Below are 9900 nucleotides of genomic sequence, written 5' to 3' on the forward strand. Positions count from 1 at the left end.
TCTGAATCCCCTGGGAGTGTGCCGTGTCTCTCTCCTCCTATTTTTCCCACTGAGCAAATACAAAAGCTGTATGGACTACACACTCGCTGAAGACAAACGAGCTTTTTGTGAAAAACAGAGGTGGTATTTGTGCCATCGATGACAAACGAATCAGTCTGCAGGGGAAAGAGAAAAAGAAAAGGTCTTTGCGTGTCCGTACCTGTTTCTTGGCTGCATTGGGATTTTTAATTTCACTTGCACTGCTGCAGCAGCAGCTTTTCATCCCCCCTAACAAAACAAACAACAACAAAACCCTCTGATTTTCATTTATGACTCCGTATGGAGTGCAGTGAAAATAGCATACTTGCAGATTGATGTTCGCACGAAACCAAAACATCTGGAGCATTTGTTTTGTTTTAAGGATAAACGCACCTAATTATTGTTTCTTGTTCTCAGGCACTAAAGACACAGTGGAGATGTTTCACCTGCCATTAAGTTGAGTGTAATTTGGTTGTAATGTAACCATGGTAACATAGGAAAAGAAGTGACTCCAGGGCAGGTGGAGGATAGGAGTCTGAACACAGGATTATTATTATTTATTTATTTTTATTGCTCAATAAGCCTCCGAGAGGCAAGAGGCTTTATGTTGAGCCTGTATGTAATTCCCTTTTAAAATGGGGGGAAATGCATGTGGAGGATTTCTGTATCCAGCTGTCCTTTGTCAGATATTGTTAATGTTTATCTAATGCAAACATGCTGCGGTGACAATAACAGCCCAGCATGCAGCGACATCTCAGCTTAAGTGCACAGCTGAAAGAACGTTTCACTTCACTTTATCGGGCCGAGCTCAAAGTCTGAAAGTCATTTAAACATCTACACCAAATTTCACACTCTGGCTCCGTGTTGTTCACAAAACGCTGATGAGATGGTAACAGATATAAATGATATAGAGTTTGGTGAACCCCATAGTCTTTGATAAGTAACATTTTTCTGTCTTTTGTGCTTTGCTCCTTTAATGTAGTTAGACCTGTCCCGAAGCATAATGCTGATCCAGCAGAGTGTACTAAGAAGGCAAATATTAATTATCAATAAAATAAGAAATGTTTTCATTTTTTTTTCAGGTATGCCAAGCCTTTTAAATGTTACCAAATCTGCCTCCGAAACACCTCCAAAAACCTTAATCTTTTACATATGAAGGCATGTGCCAGGTAACACAAGGTGATCCGCATGAACAGTCTGGTCGGGTCACTAGTTCATGACTGGGTCTTGGTGGACAAATGGATTAAACCTTTGACTATAATAATATTCTATATCTGAACTCAGTCCATCTAGTAGATGAAGAGTTACAATGCCAATGCCACAATACCTGTTTCTGTCAAGATGATCCCACACGCTTTTAATAAACTTGAGGTCCGGGCTCTGAGGAGGCCAGCCCGTGACTGATAGTGTTGCACTGTGTGTTTTTCTATACAGATATGCTTTTACTGCAATGACAGCGTTTGGGATCATTGTTGTGCTGAAAAATGAAGTCATTGCCATTCAGAATTTTCCCAGACGGTAGTGTATGGTACATCAAAATTGGTGGCAATTTTTTTCCCTTCATATTTCCAACCATTTTGGCAAGATCCACAACAACATTGACTGAAATTCAGCCCCAAACCATGACAGAGGCTCCACCATGTTTTACAGATGGCTGTAGACACTGTTGTGCGTCTATCCTGTTGGTGATTTAAAACACAAATGTTACATTTGAATTAACTGATCAGACCTGTTGACTCTGATTGTCAGCTCAGGTGTTGTAAAATTTGGCAGGCCTCAGCCTTTTCTCTCTGTTTCCCTTCCTTAAGAATGGCTTCTTGACAGTTGCCCTTTTTGATGAGACTTCAATGAACAGTAGATAGATCAACTGGACTGGTCTGCCAAGGACCAGCTGTATCTATCAGGTCCTGCGTCAGGTCATTGTTGGATTTTTTTAAACTATTTCTTAAGGTCATGACTTTCAGATACTGCTTATCTGCTGTAGATATTTTTGTTTTGTCTTTTTAAATTCCTGCTACTTCTTCTTTCGTACTCATCTCCCCCAGTTTCCTCAATTTTTTTAAGGAAGCACTACACACCATTTTGAGATATGCTGTTTTTGGCTAATAGTGTTTTGGGAATCACTTTGTTGGAGCAAAATATTATTTTATGTTTATCAGACTGTGTTACAGTGGCTTGCAAAAGTATTCGGCCCCCTTGAACTTTTCCACATTTTGTCACATTACAGCCACAAACATGAATCAATTTTATTGGAATTCCACATGAAAGACCAATACAAAGTGGTGTACACGTGAGAAGTGGAACGAAAATCATACATGATTCCAAACATTTTTTACAAATAAATAACTGAAAAGTGGGGTGTGCGTAATTATTCAGCCCCCTGAGTCAATACTTTGTAGAACCACCTTTTGCTGCAATTACAGCTGCCAGTCTTTTAGGGTATGTCTCTACCAGCTTTGCACATCTAGAGACTGAAATCCTTGCCCATTCTTCTTTGCAAAACAGCTCCAGCTCAGTCAGATTAGATGGACAGCGTTTGTGAACAGCAGTTTTCAGATCTTGCCACAGATTCTTGATTGGATTTAGACACCAGACAGGTCAGGGATAAAGTTATTGAGAAATTTAAAGCAGGCTTAGGCTACAAAAAGATTTCCCAAGCCTTGAACATCCCACGGAGCACTGTTCAAGCGATCATTCAGAAATGGAAGGAGTATGGCACAACTGTAAACCTACCAAGACAAGGCCGTCCACCTAAACTCACAGGCCGAACAAGGAGAGCGCTGATCAGAAATGCAGCCAAGAGGCCCATGGTGACTCTGGACGAGCTGCAGAGATCTACAGCTCAGGTGGGGGAATCTGTCCATAGGACAACTATTAGTCGTGCACTGCACAAAGTTGGCCTTTATGGAAGAGTGGCAAGAAGAAAGCCATTGTTAACAGAAAACCATAAGAAGTCCTGTTTGCAGTTTGCCACAAGCCATGTGGGGGACACAGCAAACATGTGGAAGAAGGTGCTCTGGTCAGATGAGACCAAAATGGAACTTTTTGGCCGAAATGCAAAACGCTATGTGTGGCGGAAAAACTAACACTGCACATCACTCTGAACACACCATCCCCACTGTCAAATATGGTGGTGGCAGCATCATGCTCTGGACAGGGAAGCTGGTCAGAGTTGATGGGAAGATGGATGGAGCCAAATACAGGGCAATCTTGGAAGAAAACCTCTTGGAGTCTGCAAAAGACTTGAGACTGGGGCGGAGGTTCACCTTCCAGCAGGACAACGACCCTAAACATAAAGCCAGGGCAACAATGGAATGGTTTAAAACAAAACATATCCATGTGTTAGAATGGCCCAGTCAAAGTCCAGATCTAAATCCAATCGAGAATCTGTAGCAAGATCTGAAAACTGCTGTTCACAAACGCTGTCCATCTAATCTGACTGAGCTGGAGCTGTTTTGCAAAGAAGAATGGGCAAGGATTTCAGTCTCTAGATGTGTAAAGCTGGTAGAGACATACCCTAAAAGACTGGCAGCTGTAATTGCAGCAAAAGGTGGTTCTACAAATATTGACTCAGGGGGCTGAATAATTACGCACACCCCACTTTTCAGTTATTTATTTGTAAAAAATGTTTGGAATCATGTATGATTTTCGTTCCACTTCTCACATGTACACCACTTTGTATTGGTCTTTCACGTGGAATTCCAATAAAATTGATTCATGTTTGTGGCTGTAATGTGACAAAATGTGGAAAAGTTCAAGGGGGCCGAATACTTTTGCAAGCCACTGTATATTCAATGTCATAGATTCAACAAAAGAAATTAGAAAAAATGTTTTTGTAACAGGCTGCTTTTAACAAATTGCCCAAATATTCAATTTAAAAGCGGTTCCTTGTTTTGTTGGCTGTTATATATAGACACAACACTGGTTCATCCCTTCAGTTAGATGGCTTTTTGTGCTTGAATGATTCATAGGTCACTGCTAAATGGCGTAAAAAGGATCTCCAAAAATAGTACTGGACTGAAAATGCAACCAATTACCAGAAAAAAACTTTAAAAGACTCAGAAAACTAGAAGAACTATTGCTCAAGACCACTTTAAACTACAAGAAAATCTGGCTCCTTGGAAAGAAAATGTAAAGAAATGAGACTTGCTCTCTCCAAAATAAAGTGAAAGCATCTTTTTGTTTTCACTTAAAAAGTCAGGTCACCAAGGTGCAATAATATAGACATTCTGTACTTAAGTAGAAGTACAGATACTAGTGTTGAAAAATACTCCAGTAAAAGTTGAAGTACTGATTCAAATTCTTCACTCAACTAAAAATGAAAAATTACAGGCTGTGAAATCTACTCAAAGTAAGAAAGTAAAAGTAGCTCTTTTTCTACCAGCTATTCTTTCTTTTTCTTTTTTCTTTTTTTGCAAAGCTAACTGAACCTTGTGTTGTATTAATGTAATAATAAAATACTATCAGAAGATGGGAATAAAAACTTAGCTTGAATCAATTAATTAGAAAAACAAAATCTGGGGAAAAGAAGGAAAATTTAAAAACTAGCTCTATTTTCTTTGCTTCTAAACAGGAACATTGGTACGGTCAGGGGTTAAAGTGAGACTCAGCAGGTGGAGAAACCCGAAAAATCTGTTTTAATGACTCAGCGTGGGAAAAGAAGCACAAGTCACAATAATTTCTACTAAGAGCTCCAGTAGATTTTCTTAATCTACATGCTGTGTCCAGCTGACCTGCTGCTCTTTGTAGAGTTTCCCTGTTAAGTGGTAACTTTTTCCTAGACGCCCAGAGGGCACAAGTCACACACACTTTAAACCCATCACAGTGCAGCAAACCAACCTGTTTAACCTGCACTAACCTGCAGAGGATGTTCATGCAACCTTTAAATAACACAGCCTAACTCAGTTTGTTTTGCACAATGTTTTACAATATGAAAAACCATAATGTCACATGTACAGACCCAGTATCTGATTTAAAAACATGAGGAGCTACTTTAGGCTTTAACTTTCCAGTTTATCAAACACCACTGAGCCATCTTTACCTTTAAATATAACCTCTCTTCTTCCTCTCCTGTCTTTCTTATCTTTCTCCATCTTTGAGTGGTTAGCTCTCTTTCTTTTCTCTCCCTGTCAAAAACAGCAGCTGGACCTTTTTATCTGTTTGTGTGCAGATAATCTGCACACAAACAGTCTGCGTGTTTCCTGATAGAAATGCTGTATTTGAAATGACCTTTCACTTAAAAAAATGTTACTACCTCTATGCTCGCTTGTCTTCTGTGGGAGTAGCCAGATGCTGAAGTACAGCAACCTATGGACATCTGCAGTTGTCCCGGTGCTGTACCAAAAAAAAGAAAAACAGAAAAAGAAAATACAACCCACTTTAACCCCTGACTTTGGCACACGATTGTCCCTCTTTGGTCTCTTTTTATCCTCCGGTGACTAATAAACGAACAGGATTTTCATGTGTTACTGTTTAGGCTTGATGTTTGAAGGCCAGTGACCCCTCAAATGCCTTAAAACCAAAAATAACGAGTGTCGTTTGAAAATGTAAGGAGTAGAAAGTCCAGATATTAGTTTAAAATTGTAGGGAGTAAAAGTAAAAAATAAAAAAACTACTCAAGTACAGATACCTGAAAAGTCAACTTAAGTACACTAACAAAATATTTGTACTTTGTTACTTCCCTCCTCTGCAGGTCACAAATGTTAATAGGTTTCTTCCTCTGGGTAACACAAAAGTAATCGGATAGTTTTTGAGACTGACTCAGATAAACATTCCCATTTTTAAATCCTTGTCACAAGCACACATTTGCACCCTTAAAGAGAGTAAATTGTCATGTAAGGCACTGCAGGCAAAGGCAAAGCTAGGAACACTGTGTTGTCCCAAGTGTTTGTGTTGATTCAAGAACACAAATTTAAACTTGTAAGTGGTGTGAGAAAGTGTTTCAACAGAGCTTTTTAAGGCAGCGTGACTTTTGTTGGTCGAGAGAGACAAATAAAGGATCTTCCAGTTGAGTTACTAACAGCAGTATCAGCAGAAGCTTAACGAAGCGTCATTAATTCACAAGTTATTAAGGTGTATGGTCAAAGATCCACAGTCAGAATTAAAGTGCAGAGGTTATGAAGCATGAGCGTGTTCTGTATGTGGAGACTAAGACTGACAGCAGGGGGAGGCAAAGGTCCTGTTGAACCAAGTGGCAGTTTTATATCTGGTCCTGTTTATGTCTGTTAGAGAGTGTGCTGGTAGCACAGTTTCACTTTAACGGCATCATGAGAATCCCTTATCAACATACCTTGAAGGGTTTCCATCTGAGAGAAAAGGGGAAAAAAAGTTAAAGTTGTTTTTCTCTGATAAGTTGAATCACACAAAAAAAGACTTTTCTGTTGGGTGAATTTGAGACTTTTTGGAAAGAGAAAGAAAGAAGTATCAATTTAACCTAAACTCTCTGCTGTTCAAAAAACAATATTCGTCATAATCAACCAAGTGAAGCTAAAGTTGGATGTACTTCAGCAGTCAGGAAGCAGGAAGAGTGTTCGCCTGTTGAGTCACAAAGTTTACTATCACACTTTTTTTAAGCTCTTGTCAGCAGCTATCTATTTTCAGCCTGAGGTTTTACAGGAAATATTCTAGTTTCGTCTCTTTTGCTCAGTTCCATGATTTCAATAAAGGGAACTTCAACAAAGCTAGCGAACGGTGCTTATGATAAGCTACATGATTACGCTCACGACGCAGACCTTGACCCACAACACTGAAGCAGCACTCCAAGGTAATATGAGTGTTTTTATTGACTTAACCTCTGCTGCTTGACTTGGCTTACATAATCATATTGATTTAACATGTCAACTTTGACTGTTTTGTTCATTTTAATCCATTTTTATTGTGTTTTTAAAACTTGTATTCTTAATCATATATTTAGAATGTTACATTTTAACAGTGGAAGGTCTCTAGTTTAGAATCAACCTTTAACTTTCCATCTCAGCTACACTGCTAAACACTGTCTTGTGCTGTAGTTTGACAGATTATCACATTATTGTTTTTGCCATGCTTTTTGAGCCATTTTGTTTCTTTATCCATAATTGCAGACCATGTATACCAATGGCACAGGAGGAAATAACACAGGCAGTGACAGTTCCTCCAACTCTTCTACAAGTCTAGGAGTCGGGCTTGGGGTCTTCTTTTTGCTGCTTGCGATCATAGTTGGTGTAATCATTTATAAATTCTACGGTATAATCGCCAATGTGATGCCGTTTAGACAAAGAACAGCGCAAGAAAAGGAGGATCACTCAGAGACCCCACAAGCTGATCCCCATGAATATACTGGTATGATTCGAGAGCAGTCAATAGGACAGTCTCCTATCTATGAAAACCTGAAAACTCAAACTGGTGGCTACAGCATGGCAGCTTCAAACCAAAGCAGGTGAGCTGCATTAACTGTTTTTTCTACATGTAGATTTTCATGAAATGTATTTCTTGGAACACTTATGAAACTGCAGAAGCTCAAAAGCAACGGACGGAAGTGGATTAAGAAACGGTGTGTTTGTGGGTGTGTGTGTGTGTGTGTTTGTGTGTGTGTGTGTGTGGGTGTGTGGGTGTGTGTGTGTGTGTCAGTTTCCCCATTTTGCACAATCCTGTTGTAATATAGACAAATACAGAAACCCAAAGACTTTTACAGTTTGATTTCTATTTTGTGTCTCAGCGATTTTACCTAACGAGACTGTTTTCCATCACATTTACTGTTTTTTCAAAGGTTCCCAGTCGAACCTGATGATGACGTGTACCTGCAGTGCGACGTCATAGATGAGGGAATATACAGTAATGACCCAGCACATGACATCGTTCTCACAGACTGTCAAGAAGAAGACGTGTACGTTGTGCCAGATTAATCACGGGACACATTTGTAGAAAGGCCTGCGTATTTTGCTCCAGTTGTTGTATGCAGCAAGCTGTCTCTTTTGATTTCTGTCTCTGTTTTTGTATGACGATGTACAGCTAAAAGTCAGCATACTGCTACTGCTGCTTTTTGATACAGACTGACTGTAAACAGAAATTACTGGATGGTAGCAACATGTCAGTGTTATCTGTTATCTCCCATTTTGGAGGAGAGTAACAAACCTTTTTTTATTTTTTTATTTAATCCACTCCCTCCTGGTACGATTATCTATGTTACACATCTTTGATTGCTACTATTATTGGCACATCTCATATTACAACCATGCTGGAAAACACTGTACAAATTTTGACAGCAGTCCAAGGTAATCAACTTTGTGATTAGATTAGATTGTTTTATGGTGTTCTCTTGTAGTTACAGATGAGGCTTTACTTTGACCTTTGGAGAGAAGTGTGGGCAGTCTATCTGAGGTTTTGTGAGTCGTGTGTGTTCAGTATTGTCCTTTTTCTCTCACTGGAAATTCTTCACTTGGTCCTAAATCAAATCTAGAAACATTTAACTTGCGTAGATATTGACATCATGTTATGTTTTTAGTATTTTGCTAAACAATGCGTCCAAAATAAATCCACGGTTTTAAAAATCAAACTACAGATATGTACTATGGACAGTACATAGTTATGGACCTTTGGAATTCCCGTTTTTGTGCAAAAATGTTTAACTGCACACTGAATCTTTCAGATATCTTCATATGAGAAAAAAAAGAAGTGCAGTTTCAACAGTACATCTCAGTTTTTCTGCTGGAGTAAAGAAAAAAATATACTAACATGAAGAAATAAATGTGTAAAATTACTGAAAAGGTTCTGGCAGATTATTGCAAAGACTGTCCTGCAATAATAAAGCAAAGTCATTTTATTTTTTAGTTTTGTTGTTTTTGTTTGTTTGTTTTTTATTGTGGACCCACTGTAAAAATCCTCTCAATTTCTATCAATTAATTGTTTTTCTATAACTTAATTACTTTAGTGCAGTCTAAATGGCCATGGGGGAGGTCTCTATCAGTAGTTAAAGCTGTAAAGCCTACAAGAATACAGTGAGAAGTCCAAAATCAATGCTCTCCTTCACATTTTCCAGTGGGGCCGGATTGGAGTCTTTGGCGTGCCAATTCTGGCCCCCAGGCCTTCTGTTTGACACCCCTGGCCAAACACAGGTTGCAGTGGTTTCTCTGAATTTTTTTCTGTTTGAATAAGGAAAACTATTTTGCTGACCAAGTCATCATAAAATTCAGCAGCAATTTAAACTAAAGGTCATCTTGTTATGGAATAGCAACCAGCGGCGACACCAATCATTTTTCATATCATGGGCATGATATCATAGTATATTTACCCTAGATAAAGAAATATGGGTGCTTTCAAACACGTTACCACGGACGGGCAGACACACACGGCACCCAAACTTTTCTCTGTGGTTGCTGTTGCTAAAGCAGATGACTCAACAGTTTGTTGCAGTTACACACAGACGCAACTCTGCATGTTGAAAACATTACATGCTTTAGACCCAATAAAGTTAAATAATATTTCAATATACTAAAACTTTTATTTAAATTAGAAATTAAAAAAGGGACAAGAGCGTTAAGTAAGAAGCTCGATGGCTCCCACGTGATATATTTCTGGGATTTACTCTAGCGTGGGAGTGTATAGGCAACCAACCAGATGTGTGGGATTTATTACTCCAGTTCATGCTATCACGCTACTGAGATAAGTTCATGGAGATAAGATGCAAAGAGCAGAATTTAAAAAAAATTCTTATCACTTTCCTTTAAAATGATAAGCCAATATGAGGCTTTACAAACAATATATTAGGAACCAAAAAACTCATGATTAGTAGTAACTGCTACAAAAAAACGTTCATATAAAGCAGAAAACATGTGGTTTATGCAAAGGCAGGAAAAGATGCAATGGTCAGCACTATTTTATCTAGTCAGTGGGTTGTTGGCTTTTTCA

At 38.8% G+C, this 9900-nt stretch overlaps 1 long non-coding RNA gene across 1 annotated transcript; it reads left to right on the forward strand.

Annotated features, from left to right (window-relative positions):
- The first annotated feature begins 6466 nt into the window (after positions 1 to 6466).
- On the forward strand, positions 6467 to 8762 carry LOC134617304 (uncharacterized). Its single transcript, XR_010091511.1, has 3 exons — positions 6467 to 6781; positions 7098 to 7432; positions 7763 to 8762. It is a non-coding gene; the product is annotated as an uncharacterized LOC134617304 (long non-coding RNA).
- Positions 8763 to 9900: the final 1138 nt, after the last annotated feature.

The sequence above is a fragment of the Pelmatolapia mariae genome, linkage group LG18, assembly GCF_036321145.2.
Source record: "Pelmatolapia mariae isolate MD_Pm_ZW linkage group LG18, Pm_UMD_F_2, whole genome shotgun sequence".
NCBI classification, from domain to species: Eukaryota; Metazoa; Chordata; class Actinopteri; order Cichliformes; family Cichlidae; genus Pelmatolapia; species Pelmatolapia mariae.